Genomic DNA, 16679 nt, shown 5'->3' on the forward strand with positions numbered 1-16679 from the left:
CAGGGTCCTACACACACTAAGGGCCCTACACACTCTCAGGGCCCTACACACTCACAGGGACTTACACACTCACAGGGACCTACACACTCACAGGGACTTGCACACTCACAGGGACCTACCCACTCACAGGGACCTACACACTCACAGGGACCTACACACTCAAGCACCATAACTCCAAAACACACATAAAGTACACACACACATATTCTGACTCCACACGCACAAACTCACATCCAATTTTATTTTTTACGCTGCTGTTGCTCTGTTTTAAATACCCTTATGCCTAGTCGCTTATGCCTAGGGGGACTGGGATTATAAAAACAATATAAAATAGGACAAAACACACATCACAACAAGAGAGACACAATACTACATAAAGAGAGACCTAAAACAACAACATAACAAGCCGGCAACACATGACAACACAGCATGGTAGCAACGCAGCGTGGTAGCAACACAGCATGGTTGTAGCACAACATGGTAGTAGCACAACATGGTAGTAGCACAACATGGTAGTAGCACAACATGGTACAAACATTATTGGGCAAAGTCAACAGCATAAAGGTCAAGAAGGTAGAGACAACAATACATCATAGAAAGCAGCCACAACTGTCAGTAAGAGTGTCCATGATTGAGTCTTTGAATGAAGAGATGGAGATAAAACAGTCCAGTTTGAGTGTTTTGCTGCAGCTCATTCCAGATCTTGTGTGTTTTTGTTCTATCTTGTTATTTTTTTGTGCTCCATTCATATGTATTACTGCGTTGTTGGGTTTGGAGCTTGCAAGAAAGGCATATAAATCACTGTACTTGTACACGTGACATTATAAACTTGAAACTTGAAATCCCTTTTAAGAACAAATCTAAATGTTTATTTTTGAGAGTGTAGTGTAGGCATGCACTTGCATCTGAAATTGCCTCTGCATCTAGTGCTTTTATACATGTGTATATCTATACATAGCTACCTGTCTCCTGTGTATGTTTACCTTTAAGTGGCTCGGGGCGGCAGGGTAGCCTAGTGGTTAGAGCGTTGGACTAGTAACCGGAAGGTTGCAAGTTCAAACCCCTGAACTGACAAGGTACAACTCTGTCATTCTGCCCCTGAACAGGCAGTTAACCCACTGTTCCTAGGCCGTCATTGAAAATAAGAATTTGTTCTTAACTGACTTGCCTAATTAAATAAAGGTAAAATAAAAAAATATAAAAACATTCTGACCAAGGTCACATTATGTGCTGAAGAAGATGATTCTGGAGAGAACATGAATCAGAGGAAGTAAAGGTCTTTCTGTCTAATAATGAATGTAGGACTGTAGCTCACAGTGCTCTCAGCCTCAGGTAAGGAATAGCTGCTCGGGGTACACTACGTGTTGTCTGCAGTCAACTGAAGCATCTCTCTACCCTGAGGGTACAACGAGAGTGTAGCCTGTGAGTATACACTGAGTATACCAAAAATTGAGTATACCAAACCTAATATATTGAGTTGACCTCAGAACAGCCTACATTTCTTCTGGGCATGGACTCTACAAGGTGTCGAAAGCGTTCCACAGGGATGCTGGCCCATGTTGACTCCAATGCTTCGCACAGTTGTGTCGAGTTTGCTGGGTGTCCTTTTCGTGGTGGACCATTCTTGATACACACGGGAAACTGTTGAGCGTGAAAAACCCAGCAGCGTTGCAGTTCTTGACACAAACCGGTGCGCCTTGCACCTACTACCATACCCCGTTCAAATTCACTTAAATATTTTGTCTTGCACATTCAACCTCTGAATGGCACACCTATGTCTCAATTGTCTCAAGGCTTTTTTTAACCTGTCTCCTCCCCTTCATCTACACCAGTGGTCACCAACTGGTCGATCTTCAAGGCGTTACTAGTTGATAGCCAAACAGTTCTGTAGAAAAGCCAACGATGAAGAACAGAGTTGTCTTTGATAAAGGCTTGCACTCCTTTTAATTTTTTCTTTGTGTTGCGCTGTTGGTGGTGGGTGCACTTGATTCAGAAGCCCTGCACACCGGGTGGGCAATGTTCCCATTTTGAACCTTTTCATTTGTCTGAAAATACCAACCACACCTACTTTCACTCGCACTGCAGCTTCAATGAATGAGTAGCCAAGTGTATCGACAGCCCTGTGTTGTTATTATAATGAGCAGCTCATCATGTCTATTTTAATGTCTAGGAATATTTCACTTTCTCTGGTCTTAGGAACAACATGAATTTGTGGTGCGACTTCAGTTTCACCATCAGGTGGAAGACTCTGGTCAGTCTCACCGAAGGAAAGGAAGGAGAGAGCGGGGACCGTGAAAGGCAGACCCTCTGTCTGGTCAGTCTCACCGAAGGAAAGGAAGGAGAGAGCAGGGACCGTGAGAGGCAGACCCTCTGTCTGGTCAGTCTCACCGAAGGAAAGGAAGGAGAGAGCGGGGACCGTGAAAGGCAGACCCTCTGTCTGGTCAGTCTCACCGAAGGAAAGAAAGGAGAGAGCAGGGACCGTGAGAGGCAGACCCTCTGTCTGGTCAGTCTCACCGAAGGAAAGGAAGGAGAGAGCAGGGACCGTGAGAGGCAGACCCTCTGTCTGGTCAGTCTCACCGAAGGAAAGGAAGGAGAGAGCAGGGACCGTGAGAGGCAGACCCTCTGTCTGGTCAGTCTCACCGAAGGAAAGGAAGGAGAGAGCAGGGACCGTGAGAGGCAGACCCTCTGTCTGGTCAGTCTCACCGAAGGAAAGGAAGGAGAGAGCAGGGACCGTGAGAGGCAGACCCTCTGTCTGGTCAGTCTCACCGAAGGAAAGGAAGGAGAGAGCAGGGACCGTGAGAGGCAGACCCTCTGTCTGGTCAGTCTCACCGAAGGAAAGGAAGGAGAGAGCAGGGACCGTGAGAGGCAGACCCTCTGTCTGGTCAGTCTCACCGAAGGAAAGGAAGGAGAGAGCAGGGACCTTGAGAGGCAGACCCTCTGCTGCTCTCTCCCTCCGCTGAGACTAATGCTGTGTTCAAAATAACTTGGAACTCGGAAATATCCGACTTCCAACTTCAGTGCATTCAATACATCTGGGAACTGAAAAAAACTAGATCCGACTGGGAAAAATAGTTTTGAACAGTCATCCAACTCGGAATTCTAAGTAAGAAACTCAGGCATCTTTCTAGAACACCAACATTCTGACCCAAAGATCACTTGTTTTTTTTCTTCATCAGATGCAGGCACCATCAGTCAAGTAAAACAAAAAAACTAATTATTAGCAAATTATTTCAATTTATGCTAAACTGTGCCTCGCAGTGGTACAACAACTGATCTATTTTATCAAAGCTTGAGTTTTGAAATATAATATGGTCTGAGAAGAACAATATTGTCAGGCCGGGTATTTAAACAATATGCTGTGATACTGTGTTAGACCTACTGAACAAACCTCGTTTTTATTAGGTTCATGTTCCATTTTTTAAGTCATGTTTAAAACAAATTCTGAGTGGTAGATATCAGGTTGCTTTCTGACTGAGAAAGTGATCTAGACTGACCCTTTATCTCAGCTGATTGAATAGGATTTAACAAGTGACATCAATAAGGAATCATATCTTTCACCTGGATTCACCTGGTCTATGTCATGGAAAGAGCAGGTGTTCATAATGTGTTGTACACTCAGTGTATACAGTATCTATGCCGGTCTAAGGAAATCACTACGTGTTCTCTAGCTAGTAGCACTTAGCTGGTCAGTGTTTTTTTTTTTCTGTTAGCAACCTGGCGGTCAACCGTCCTAAGTATTCAGCTGAACGTCCAACTATTTGCTTTTCTGTTCAACAATGCAGGAACCAAAATGGGGCGATAAGGGGAATAAAAGTCATACAAATCACAACAGCACATCTAATAGCATTATAGATCCTGCAACAGTGGAATTGCTTTTCTGCAAGTGTGTAGCATGCAGGGTAATGTACCATCCATCACTGGCAAATGGCCTTAAAATGGCATTTGATATACATTCAAGTACACTGTATTCTCCCCCAGACAGGAGGCAGCACAGCGTTTAACAGGGGAGGGGATTATGAAGATGGCTATAGAACCTATTCGAGTGTGTGGTGACTTTTTATGTCACTATCATATTGCAGTCAGTAGCTTAGTGGGCTATTATAGTTTGACAGGCTTTGACCTCAACATATCATCTTCAATAGGAAGTGTAAGCACCACCGTGAAGGGTAGTTTAGATATGCAATGTCTTTTTGCTATTTGTGAGTGTCCGGCTTGATCTATTCTCTTTTTAAGACATACCTGGAGAAAAAATGAAATGTTCAGGATGAGAATTCTCTCTTGGCTGTAAATTACCTCTGTCAATGTACAGTATCTTCTGCTTGTGGGTGCAACCTGGATGTTTGCAGAGGCTGAAAGAAGTGTGTTTGTATACCTATACATCCATCAAACTGACACACACACACACACACACACACACACACACACACACACACACACACACACACACACACACACACACACACACACACACACAGTCCCCATCTCCCACCATACCCTTCACGCCGACAGTGTTCCCTGAGCATTAAAACAGATTCTCATTGAGATGAGGGCCAATGGCTGTGAAGTCCCTATCTCTCTCTCTCCGAGGAGAGGCTGAGGCTGAGATAGAGTAGGAGGAAGTATGTCACTACCACCAGGGGAATGGGGCAGGGCAGCACAACAGCACAACTAAACTAAGATTAATCTCCACCACTTCCTGGACCTAACCCGTTTATTAATAAACCATATCTGTGAAGGAAGGACTATAAAATGTTCTTTACTTTCATAACCGTGTTCATAACCTGAACACAATGACTTTAGGATGTAATTATCATCCTGGAAGGAATAACGGTGATATTGCCTGTGCTTTAACAAACACACTGTCTCCTCTGACAGTACATGTGCCCAGACCCAAATAGAGCATGCTCAGAGGTTTTTGTGTGTTTTCTGACACTGTTCAACCAGAGTGGCGCTAAAGCATCGATGCAGTGTCCCACAGTGACATTAAACTTGGAGAATCTTATTGTGTCAAGCAATAAGACATCTCTCTTGACACAAGGCATTATTGAACAAATCTGGGAGGGGGGGGGGGTCTCTTTATTGAAAGAGTATCAATTTCAAAACAAAGTCAAGATGGCAGTTGCACAGGATCCATATTTAATAGTGGCAAATGCAGCAAACACTATTGAGGAAAATCAATACGGCTTTCACATCTTGTCATATATCACCTCTCTGTAAACTACTGCCTTCCTCTGTTTCTCTGAAAGGGGACTAGTACAGCCGACAGTGTTGTAAACAGTGGTGTAGACGACAATGATTTCTTCATGACTTGAGGACAAAACTGCCTTTATCATTTACAATGTGGCTGTGTGAGACTACTGTACAGACTAAATCAATGGATGTGAATAGCAATAACAGGAGAAGGAGAAGAGAGACATGAAATATGGTAGAGCTGATGTTATGGTGCAGTGCGGGTGATGATGTGGTCTCAGCGTGTGTATGAATGTCATCTCTATGCCACTGCTTCTCGCGGTAATGACATCACAGGGGGAGTGAAGGCAGGGTCGGGGATGGGGGGGTGGCGGTCTCCTCTGATAACCCAGTGATGTGCCAAGCAGCTTGCTCAGCAGGTGGGAGTCGACTGCAGTCAGATGGGGTAGAGCAGACGGCTGTGTCTTCTGATGAAAGGCTACACATAGAATAAAGGGTTCCAAAAGGGTTATTTGCCTGTCCCCATAAGATAACCATTTTTGGTTCAAGGTAGAACTATTTTGGTATCCATGTAGAACCCTCTGTGGAAAAATGGAACCATAAAAGGTTCAGCCTTGAACCAAAAGGTTTCTACCTGGAACCAAAATGGGTTCTTCAACGGGTTCCCCTACGGGTATTTTTTTCATCTTCTAAGAGTGTAGGTAACAGATCCTCTCTATACCCCACAAAACCTAAACTTCTGTAACAGATCCTCTCTATACCCCACAAAACCTAAACTACTGTAACAGATCCTCTCTATACCCCACAAAACCTAAACTTCTGTAACAGATCCTCTCTATACCCCACAAAACCTAAACTTCTGTAACATATCCTCTCTATACCCCACAACACCTACACTACTGTAACATATCCTCTCTTAACCCCACAACACCTAAACTACTGTAACAGATCCTCTCTATACCCCACAACACCTAAACTACTGTAACATATCCTCTCTATACCCCACAACACCTAAACTACTGTAACAGATCCTCTCTATACCCCACAACACCTAAACTACTGTAACATATCCTCTCTATACCCCACAGCACCTAAACTACTGTAACATATCCTCTCTTAACCCCACAACACCTAAACTACTGTAACATATCCTCTCTATACCCCACAACACCTAAACTACTGTAACAGATCCTCTCTATACCCCACAACACCTAAACTACTGTAACAGATCCAATCTATACCCCACAACACCTACACTACTGTAACATATCCTCTCTATACCCCACAACACCTAAACTACTGTAACAGGTCCTCTCTATACCCCACAACACCTAAACTACTGTAACAGATCCTCTCTATACCCCACAGCACCTAAACTACTGTAACAGATCCTCTCTATACCCCACAACACCGAAACTACTGTAACATATCCTCTCTTAACCCCACAACACCTAAACTACTGTAGCAGATCCTCTCTCCCCACAACATCTAAACTACTGTAATATATCCTCTCTGTACCCCACAACACCTAAACTACTGTAACAGATCCTCTCTATACCCCACAACACCTAAACTACTGTAACAGATCCTCTCTATACCCCACAACACCTAAACTACTGTAACATATCCTCTCTTAACCCCACAACACCTAAACTACTGTAACATATCCTCTCTATAACCCACAATACCTAAACTACTGTAACAGATCCTCTCTATAACCCACAATACCTAAACTACTGTAACATATCCTCTCTTAACCCCACAACACCTAAACTACTGTAACATATCCTCTCTTAACCCCACAACACCTAAACTACTGTGACAGATCCTCTCTATACCCCACAACACCTAAACTACTGTAACAGATCCTCTCTCCCCACAACACCTAAACTACTGTAACATATCCTCTCTTAACCCCACAACACCTACACTACTGTAACATATCCTCTCTATACCCCACAACACCTAAACTACTGTAACAGATCCTCTCTATACCCCACAACACCTAAACTACTGTAACATATCCTCTCTATACCCCACAACACCTAAACTACTGTAACATATCCTCTCTATACCCCACAACACCTAAACTACTGTAACCGATCCTCTCTATACCCCACAACACCTAAACTACTGTAACAGGTCCTCTCTATACACCACAACACCTAAACTACTGTAACAGATCCTCTCTATACCCCCAGCACCTAAACTACTGTAACAGATCCTCTCTATACCCCACAACACCTAAACTACTGTAACATATCCTCTCTTAACCCCACAACACCTAAACTACTGTAGCAGATCCTCTCTCCCCACAACATCTAAACTACTGTAATATATCCTCTCTGTACCCCACAACACCTAAACTACTGTAACATATCCTCTCTATACCCCACAACACCTAAACTACTGTAACAGATCCTCTCTATACCCCACAACACCTAAACTACTGTAACATATCCTCTCTTAACCCCACAACACCTAAACTACTGTAACATATCCTCTCTATAACCCACAATACCTAAACTACTGTAACAGTTCCTCTCTTAACCCCAGAACACCTAAAATACTGTAACATATCCTCTCTATAACCCACAATACCTAAACTACTGTAACATATCCTCTCTTAACCCCACAACACCTAAACTAATGTAACAGATCCTCTCTATACCCCACAACACCTAAACTACTGTAACATATCCTCTCTATACCCCACAACACCTAAACTACTGTAACATATCCTCTCTTAACCCCACAACACCTAAACTACTGTAACATATCCTCTCTATACCTCACAACACCTAAACTACTGTGACAGATCCTCTCTCCCCACAAAATCTAAACTACTGTAACAGATCCTCTCTCCCCAGAACACCTAAACTACTGTGACAGATCCTCTCTATACCCCACAACATCTAAATTAGTGTAACAGATCCTCTCTCCCCACAACATCTAAACTATTGTGACAGATCCTCTCTCCCCACAAAACCTAAACTACTGTGACAGATCCTCTCTCCCCACAACATCTACACTATTGTGACAGATCCTCTCTCCCCACAACATCTAAACTACTGTGACATATCCTCTCTATACCCCACAACATCTAAACTACTGTAACAGATACTCTCTATACCCCACAACACCTAAACTACTGTAACAGATCCTCTCTCCCCACATCTAAACTACTGTGACAGATCCTCTCTATACCCCACAACACCTAAACTACTCTAACAGATCCTCTCTCCCCACAACACCTAAACTACTGTGAGAGATCCTCTCTATACCCCACAACACCTAAACTACTGTGACATATCCTCTCTATACCCCACAACACCTAAACTACTGTAACATATCCTCTCTATACCCCACAACATCTAAACTACTGTGACATATCCTCTCTATACCCCACAACACCTAAACTACTGTAACAGGTCCTCTCTATACCCCACAACACCTAAACTACTGTAACAGATCCTCTCTATACCCCACAACACCTAAACTACTGTGACATATCCTCTCTATACCCCACAACATCTAAACTACTGTAACAGATACTCTCTATACCCCACAACACCTAAACTACTGTGACAGATACTCTCTATACCCCACAACACCTAAACTACTGTAACAGATCCTCTCTCCCCACATCTAAACTACTGTGACAGATCCTCTCTATACCCCACAACACCTAAACTACTCTAACAGATCCTCTCTCCCCACAACACCTAAACTACCGTGAGAGATCCTCTTTATACCCCACAACACCTAAACTACTGTGACAGATCCTCTCTATACCCCACAACACCTAAACTACTGTAACATATCCTCTCTATACCCCACAACACCTAAACTACTGTAACAGATCCTCTCTCCCCACATCTAAACTACTGTGACAGATCCTCTCTATACCCCACAACACCTAAACTACTCTAACAGATCCTCTCTCCCCACAACACCTAAACTACCGTGAGAGATCCTCTTTATACCCCACAACACCTAAACTACTGTGACAGATCCTTTCTATACCCCACAACACCTAAACTACCGTGAGAGATCCTCTCTCTGCAGACTAAAGCTTTCAATTGTGTCTGTATTGTGAATTTCAATGGCGTGTGTTGCCGTGTGTGCGTGCTCATGTGTGCGTGTGCGTGTGACTGCCGGCCTGTGTGTTGTGTGTGTATAGTAGACAGTGCTTACAATACATATTTGGCTTGCTTGAGGATGTATGTATATGTTACCTCTACACACAGATTGACCTCTGCAAACAGAACAACTACAAAATGAGTAGAATGTAGATGAGAAAGAAACCAGATGACCTGTTAGCATTCATGTGCCCTCCTCCGTCCTCCCTTTATTCATACCTATCATCTGCCTTTATTCATACCTATCATCTCCCTTTAATCATACCTATCATCTCCCTTTATTCATACCTATCATATTCCTTTATTCATACCTATCATCTCCCTTTATTCATACCTATCATCTGCCTTTATTCATACCTATCATCTCCCTTTATTCCTATCATCTTCCTTTATTCATACCTATCACCTCCCTTTATTCATACCTATCATCTTCCTTTATTCATACCTATCATCTTCCTTTATTCATACCTATCATCTGCCTTTATTCATACCTATCATCTGTCTTTATTCATACCTATCATCTCCCTTTATTCATACCTATCATCTGCCTTTATTCATACCTATCATCTCCCTTTATTCATACCTATCATCTGTCTTTATTCATACCTATCATCTCCCTTTATTCATACCTATCATCTTCCTTTATTCATACCTATCATCTGTCGTTATTCATACCTATCATCTTCCTTTATTCATACCTATCATCTTCCTTTATTCATACCTATCATCTGCCTTTATTCATACCTATCCTCAGCCTGTATTCATACCTATCATCTTCCTTTATTCATACCTATCATCTTCCTTTATTCATACCTATCATCTTCCTTTATTCATACCTATCATCTGCCTTTATTCATACCTATCATCTGTCTTTATTCATACCTATCATCTCCCTTTATTCATACCTATCATCTTCCTTCATTCATACCTATCATCTCCCTTTATTCATACCTATCATCTTCCTTTATTCATACCTATCATCTGTCTTTATTCATACCTATCATCTGTCTTTTTTCATACCTATCCTCAGCCTGTATTCATACCTATCATCTTCCTTTATTCATACCTATCATCTGTCTTTTTTCATACCTATCCTCAGCCTTTGTTCAGAGCCTCCTGTGATATCTGATGAGAAGTCGTCCTGTAGTGGTGGTGGTGGTGGGGTGGGGCTCTGTGTCATTCTGTACAAACTGTAGCAGCAGAGGATACATTCCCAACAGAGTGTTGGAGATTATTTACTCGTGAAGTCTTTCAGAAATGTATAAAAATGTGCCTCTGATGAGTGCTGTCATGCAGCAAAGCCTGCTGGTTGAATGTGCATCCCCCCCACCCAAACACCCACCAACCAAAACCATCAGTCTGGTCTGCAAATACCCTCCCCAGCCCCACCTTTCCCCTCATCCTCCACCGCCCTGGCACATACTCATTCGTATGCACTGAAATTCAATCAGATCCTTAATTACATCTTAACATGGGTTTCTACCAGCAGTCTTAATTCCCCTGCTTCTGATTAAAGGGATTAAAAAATGAAATTGAACAGTGGATTATATATGAGAAGACTTAAGAGGAGACTGACTGGCATGTCTTCGGTACCTGTCTGGTCAGCCAGTGCCTCGTCTGTCTCTCTCTCGGTCTCTCTCTCTGTCTGTCTCTGTCTCTCTCACTGTCCCTCCCTCCCTGTAGTCCTTCAAATAAGGCAGGGAAAGAGCATGCTGCTGCTGGGCTCTCAGTCAACAGCAGGCTGGCCCAATTATGAGAGAGGATAATGAGTCCCTTTTCTCCTGGGTTTAGGTGTGAGGATAATTAGTACCTTTTCTCTTGGGTTTAAGTGTGAGGATAATTAGTACCTTTTCTCCTGGGTTTAGATGTGAGGATAATGAGTACCTTTTCTCCTGGGTTTAAGTGTGAGGATAATGAGTACCTTTTCTCCTGGGTTTAGGTGTGAGGATAATTAGTACCTTTTCTCCTGGGTTTAGGTGTGATGTTAATGAGCACATTTTCTCCTGGGTTTAGATGTGAGGATAATGAGTACCTTTTCTCCTGGGTTTAGGTGTGAGGATAATGAGTACCTTTTCTCCTGGGTTTAGGTGTGAGGATAATGAGTACCTTTTCTCATGGGTTTAGGTGTGAGGATAATGAGTACCTTTTTCTCCTGGGTTTAGGTGTGAGGATAATTAGTACCTTTTCTCCTGGGTTTAGGTGTGAGGATAATGAGTACCTTTTCTCCTGGGTTTAGGTGTGAGGATAATGAGTACCTTTTCTCCTGGGTTTAGGTGTGTTTTTTTCTGATACAGATACTGACTTGGATAGGTATTATGACAGACCTATCTTCAAATGTTTTGATTTAACAGACATGTAAACAGCTAGTCTTGATTTAACCTTTCTGATCTCCCCATCCCGGATCCGGGATCGTGAATACAGACTCAAGCTCATTACCATAACGCAACGTTAACTATTCATGAAAATCGCAAATGAAATGAAATAAATATGCTAGCTCTCAAGCTTAGCCTTTTGTTAACAACACTGTCATCTCAGATTTTCAAAATATGCTTCTCAACCATTGCAAAACAAGCATTTGTGTAACAGTATTGATGGCTAACGTAGCATTTAGCATTAGCATTCAGCTGGCAACATTTACACAAAAAAACAGAAAAGCATTCAAAAAAATCATTTACCTTTGAAGAACTTCAGATGTTTTCAATGAGGAGACTCTCAGATAGCAAATGTTCAGTTTTTCCTGAAAGATTATTTGTTTAGGACAAATCGCTCCGTTTTCTGCGTCACGTTTAGCTATGAAAAAACCCCTGTATCCAGGATTGTGTAAATCTATCAGCAAGCTCATTAGCATAACACAACGTTAACTATTTATGAAAATCGCAAATGAAATGAAATAAATATGCCATCTCTCAAGCTTAGCCTTTTGTAAACAACACTGTCATCTCAGATTTTCAAAATATGCTTCTCAACCATAGGAAAACAATCATTTGTGTAAAAGTAGCTAGCTAGAGTTAGCATTTCGCGTTAGCATTTAGCGTTAGCATTAGCGTTAGCATCCAGCACGCAACATTAACAAAAACATAAAAGCCTTCAAATAAAATCATTTACCTTTGAAGAACTTCTGATGTTTTCAATGAGGATACTCTCAGTTAGATAGCAGATGCTCAGTTTTTCCAAAAAGATTCCTTGTGTATTAGAAATAGCTCCGTTTTATACATCACATTTGGCTACCAAAAGAAATCCATAAATTCAGTCCTCAAAACGCAAACTTTTTTCCAAATTAACTCCATAATATCGACTGAAAACATGGCAAACGTTGTTTAGAATCAATCATCAAGGTGTTTTTCACATATCTCTTCATTGATACATCTTTCTTGGACACATGCTTTCTCCCCTGAATCAAATGGTAAAGTAGAAGCAGCTGGCAATTGCGCACCGAATTCGACGCAGGACACCAGGCGGACACTTGGAAAATGTAGTCTCTTATGGTCAATCTTCCAATGATATGCCTACAAATACGTCACAATGCTGCTAAGACCTTGGGCGAACGACAGAAAGTGTAGGCTCATTCATTGCGCAATCACAGCCATATAAGGAGAGAATGGAAAACAGAGCTTCAGAAATTCTGCTAATTCCTGGGTGATGCATCATCTTGGTTTCGCCTGTAGAATGAGTTCTGGGGCACTTACAGACAAAATCTTTGCATATTCTGAAACTTCAGAGTGTTTTCTTTCCAAAACTGTCAAGAATATGCATAGTCGAGCATCTTTTCGTGACAAAATATCGCGCTTAAAACGGGAACGTTTTTTATCCAAAAATGAAATAGCGCCCCTAGAGCTCTCGTCTTGATTTAACAGAGCAGAGGGTGAAACATATAGCCTCCAATCTGATCCTTGGGTCGTAATTTTTTTTTTTTAAGAAGTTGGCGCTATATACTTTAAAATGACCAAAACCAAATCTAAACTGTGTAGAAAGGATAACAGACCTATATTCATACAGTTTCCAGAGTGTCCAGCTCTCTAATAACCACTAGACAGTCAGGGAGCATCAAACATTAAAAAAACGTTGAAGGGGCCCCGGGGCAAAATGAGTTTGACACCCCTGGTCTAGAGTAATTGTGAGTGTTTGTGTGGCCATTAAAGTATTTGTATCCATATTGCATATTTCTTGTTGGACGCTTGACCCAGTTGACTCTCTGTGTTCCCCATCATCTTTCCCTGTCTCCTGTCCCTGTTAACCCCAGCAGCCTCACCTCATGGTGTCCCTGTATGGTGTCAGATGAATAGCCTGCAGAAGGAGAGGGGATAGGATGCTCCAGGCTGATGTCTAATGGGGCCAAGGAAGCCCACTACCCAAGCTGCCTGTATCCAGGCTGTGGAGTACAATGGGTCCATTAATCACAGAGCTACCATCATCAGTATGTGATTATTCTCCTCATGTAGCTGGCCAGCTCCTGACTGCTGCGGATGAATTATGACATCATCCCCATTCTTATTTTTTCTTCTTCTGTTCAAATAACTTGCAGACAGTTTGCTTTTCAACTTAATCTGTTGGTCTGCTGAAGCTGAACTAAGTCTTTCCTGATAGAAGGTCTTGTTCTCCATTGGGTTGGGATTCTACTGACACTTTGTGTGCATCAGAGAGCTTAAAGCCTACACAGGTATAGTGAGATAGAGTGGGAGAACAGGAGGTATTAACATGATGTATTCTGGTGCCTATTTACTATGTATTCAAGTGTATTTAGTCTGACCAATTAGCTGGCACTTCCACAAAGCAGACGTGTTGCTATAAATCTGGGAACAAAACTGCATCAATCATTAACATTTTGTTTCTGATGAAAGACGCCAGTAATTAATCCCCATGGAACTGCATGACGGAGTTTACAAGTAGTATACTGCATGGCCAGTCTGATGTGTAGTAGCCTACATGTACACAGATAACTGCCAAAATAAAGGAAACCCCAGCATAAAGTGTCTTAACAGGGTGTTGAGCCACGAGCCGCCAAATCCATCAGAACAGCTTCAATGCATCTTGGCATAGATTGGAACTTTATTGGAGGGATGAGACACCGTTCTTCCATGAAAAATTCCATCAGTTGGTGTTTTGTGGATGGTGGTGGAAAACACTGTCTCAGTCATCGCTCCAGAATCTCCCAGTGTTCAATTGGATTGAGATCTGGTGACTGACACACACACACACACACACACTTTAAACCCACTATGCTCCTTTGAGACCCCTCTTTCAAAGTCACTGAGATATCTTCTTCTAGCCATGGTAGCCAAAATAATGGACGACTGGGTATTTTTATACATGACCCTAAGCATGATGGGATATTAATTGCTCAGGAACTACATCTGTGTGGAAGCACCTGCTTTCAATATACTTTGTATCCCTCATTTACTCAGGTGTTTCCTTTATTTTGGCATTTACCTGTAGCCCTCAGCTTTCTGGGAATGTGAGACTCTACTGCCATCTCTTGATACATGAGGATACATCACCTGCTCGCACTGTGGTAACCATAGTAGCAAAGATTTAGAACTAACCCAAGATATACCACAACCTGTAATTTCCAATGGGAGCAAATGAAGCACAGTGGGCAGAACAAGCAAGGAGGTGGGCAGAGCAAGCAAGGAGGTGGGCAGAACAAGCAAGGAGGTGGGCAGAGCCATGCGCTAGCTAGTGAGATCCTATTGGTGCGTTCTAGCATGTATTTGCATATTTCTGTTTGGTAACACCTACTCTGTGAAGTGCACGTGTGCAATAACTCCATTTTCCATTGCACTTCTTCTAAACAACGCAATTTTGTGAAACTTTGGCAAAGGGTAAAGTCTACAAAACGTATTCCACTCTGCTCCTAAAATATGTTAGTTTTGGGAACAGAAAACTATTGAGATCAAATGTTTCATTGATGAGAAAATGTGCAGAACAATCTCCCTCCAATCTCACTCCACTGGGCTTCCTCTCATCACCATATTTGGTGGTGGGAATGCCAACCGGATGCTTCAGATTTACACATTCGGTGAAACATCGGGCTCATTATTCTATCTGTGACTGTAGTCTGAAGCTTAGACATTTCCTTTAGATCAGATTCCTGTTAGAGAGCGCCATCTCCTGCCTCAGTTTAGCACTGCTTATGTACACCAGCACTACTTTTCCAGCTATGGTAGAAATCTGTACCACTACAATAGTTGGTCATAGTCATAGTTGTCCTGGTTTTGCCATAGTTTACTGTTGAAGAATTTCTCTAAGCTATTAAGACTCTCTTTGTCTTTCTCTCTCTCTTCATATCAAAGTAAAAGTGTAAAAGTTGCAGACCTGCGGGCATGATGGGTAGTCAGGGCATGCTGGGCAGGCTGGGCAGGCAGGGCAGGGCATGCTGGGCAGGCAGGGCAGGCAGGGCTAGGTAATATTTAGAGATTTCAGTGTTTTCTCTTTTCTCTTCTTCTCTCAAGAGGATCGAAGTCTCTAAAAAGCAGCTCAAAGCATTCAAAGGCCAGAATCACTCACACAGAATCACTCACACACAGCTGGCAGATAACAGGAAAATATAACATTGACAATTTGTTTCCTTAAGTTTGACAGTAGGAAGGAAACATTACACCTCTTCTGTACATGCAAACAAACTGGAACTTTTGATTTATTTTTAACTTAATTTTTTTGTGTTCTCTCTCTCTCTCTCTCTCTCTCTTCTCTCTCTCTCTCTCTCTCTCTCTCTCTCTCTCTCTCTCTCTCTCTCTCTCTCTCTCTCTCTCTCTCTCTCTCTCTCTCTCTCTCTCTCTCTCTCTCTCTCTCTCTCTCTCTCTCTCTCTCTCTCTCTCTCTCTCTCTCTCTCTCTCTCTCTCTCTCTCTCTCTCTCTCTCTCTCTCTCTCTCTCTCTCTCTCTCTCTCTCTCTCTCTCTCTCTCTCTCTCTCTCTCTCTCTCTCTCTCTCTCTCTCTCTCTCCTCTCTCTCTCTCTCTCTCTCTCTCTCTCTCTCTCTCTCTCTCTCTCTCTCTCTCTCTCTCTCTCTCTCTCTCTGCATGTGTGTGTTTTAACACTCTCCTGTGTGTTATCTGATAACCTATAGAAAGCCATTGTCCTTGAGCTCTTGGAGGTGTAGTATGTTTGTGCTCTATATGGCTCTATATGGTCTGTGAATGATTTATCAGGGTCACTCTGTGGTTTAATTGATCCATGAGGTTGGAAACGGCTGATTGATGGAATCACATATAAAGGAGTCTCATTGGGGACTTCAGTCTATTCTGCAGCCAGGCCAGGCCGGTGTCAGGTCAACACCACAACCATAATCGTCCAGTGGGGAATGAACCATATTGACTCTGTACTGGTACTCCTTGTACATAGCCTAGTTATA

General features: G+C 42.4%; 1 protein-coding gene and 1 long non-coding RNA gene across 7 annotated transcripts in view; one reads left to right on the forward strand and one right to left on the reverse strand.

Annotated features, from left to right (window-relative positions):
* Positions 1 to 12570, reverse strand: part of LOC149972421 (uncharacterized) — a 318744-nt gene extending 306174 nt beyond the window's left edge. The window contains exons 1-2 of the long non-coding RNA XR_016491430.1: positions 12438 to 12570; positions 12008 to 12069 (exon numbers count right to left, since the gene is read on the reverse strand). This is a non-coding gene — a long non-coding RNA (uncharacterized LOC149972421). The remainder of the gene's footprint in view (positions 1 to 12007; positions 12070 to 12437) is intronic.
* Positions 1 to 16679, forward strand: part of LOC110503393 (roundabout homolog 1) — a 499811-nt gene that overhangs the window by 94667 nt on the left and 388465 nt on the right. The window lies entirely within an intron of this gene.

Source organism: Oncorhynchus mykiss, chromosome 24, assembly GCF_057628025.1.
Source record: "Oncorhynchus mykiss isolate SJ-2025 chromosome 24, ASM5762802v1, whole genome shotgun sequence".
NCBI lineage: Eukaryota > Metazoa > Chordata > Actinopteri > Salmoniformes > Salmonidae > Oncorhynchus > Oncorhynchus mykiss.